Genomic DNA, 1,631 nt, shown 5'->3' on the forward strand with positions numbered 1-1,631 from the left:
TTGTGGTGGTATACTGCTAATGGGCTGAAATGATGGAATAAATAGGCTAATTCACTTTTATGTTTTTTTTCTTCTTTCTTCAAAAGACATAATAAAACAAGACAGAAAAAAATTTTTTGACAGATGAAATTGATAATGTTTAGACCATAAGTCTGGTCTTTGGGGAAAAAAAAGAAAAACCATCAGAGAGTTTCTCACTTTCCTTCTCAAGTCCTCCTGTTAGGCACAGTCTCTGACTCCCTTTTATGAAGAACAGATTATAGCACAGATTTAGCCCAAGCTGTTTCTGCCAGGAGAGCTGTTTCTAGGAAGCGTGCTATAGAACTGGGCAGTCCACTTTCCATTCTCCCAGTTTTGGTGTTTTCTGGCTGCGAGCTTTGAATATGTCAGCTAACCTATTCAGCTTATTATTTCATTTCTAATAGAGGCATAACAAGAAAGGGCTGTCCCTCCTATTTCAAGGGATTGCGGCAAACACTACATTAGATTTCTGTGAATACCCCTTGTAAAAGCATGAGGCATAATACAAATATCAGATATCAGCATGAGTTTTCTATTTCATTAGACCTATTTCACGAGAAAAGGTGAAAGCTCTATTATCACTCTCTTAATTGTTTTAGCTCCTTTTTGCTTCACCTACCCTTTTATTCCTAGTGTCTGCTTTGTGCAATTAGGCCTCATGGCTCATGTGTGTTTGTGATAAAGAATTTTTAAATGTCTTCTATTTGCTATGAGAACATACCCTACTCTTTGTCTAAACATAATTTCTTATCATATAACCTGAAGCATATTCTCCAATCTCATAAAGTGGCATTCCTCTGATTCTGATTAGATGTATAGCCCTAATATCATAGTGCAAGTCATACATGCCCTCACATAAGTATTCTGAAGTATGATTCACCCTAGGTTTTCAAATCTCTTCCTTGCCCTAGAAGACAAACTTGGACTCATGTATTTGCCCACTTTATTCGACTCCTCTGTCTTCCATTTCAGCAAATAGACTCATTCCTTTATTATTCCTCCCAACACTTAAATATGCTTCACAATTCACAAAGCTGTACCTGATGAGATATATACATATATATATATATATACACACACACACACTTTTTTTTTTTTTTTAATGACAGGCAGGTAATGTGCAGACATCATAACAAGGCTTGAGGGAGACATATCTCACACAGGGACATGAAAACCCAATCATCATACTTATAAATGACAAAGGGATCTAGTATATATGTTTTAGATACTGAAAAGAAGATATAACAAAAGGACTTTTAGGATAAAATTGATTGCAAGGCTGGGCGTGGTGGCTCACACCTGTATTCCCAGCACTTTGGGAGGTCAAGCCCAGCGGATTGCCTGAGGTCAGGAGTTCGAGACCAGCCTGGCTAATATGGTGAAATCCTGTCTCCATTAAAAATACAAAAATTATCCAGGCATGGTGGCTCAAGCCTGTAGTCCCAACTACTTGGGAGGCTGAAACAGGAGAATCACTTGAACCCTGGAGGTGGTGGTTGCAGTGAGCCGAGATCGCACCAATGTACTCTAGCCTGGGTGACAGAGTAAGACTCTGTCTCCAAACAAAAAAAAATTAATTAATTACAAAGTGCATTCGAGTGTTGGGTTAG

At 38.3% G+C, this 1,631-nt stretch overlaps 1 non-coding gene across 1 annotated transcript; it reads right to left on the reverse strand.

Annotated features, from left to right (window-relative positions):
• Positions 1–1,124: 1,124 nt before the first annotated feature.
• LOC119625548 (small nucleolar RNA U13) lies at positions 1,125–1,228 on the reverse strand. Its single transcript, XR_005241740.1, has one exon. It is a non-coding gene; the product is annotated as a small nucleolar RNA U13 (small nucleolar RNA).
• Positions 1,229–1,631: the final 403 nt, after the last annotated feature.

The sequence above is a fragment of the Chlorocebus sabaeus genome, chromosome 13 (assembly GCF_047675955.1).
Source record: "Chlorocebus sabaeus isolate Y175 chromosome 13, mChlSab1.0.hap1, whole genome shotgun sequence".
Classification (NCBI taxonomy): Eukaryota; Metazoa; Chordata; class Mammalia; order Primates; family Cercopithecidae; genus Chlorocebus; species Chlorocebus sabaeus.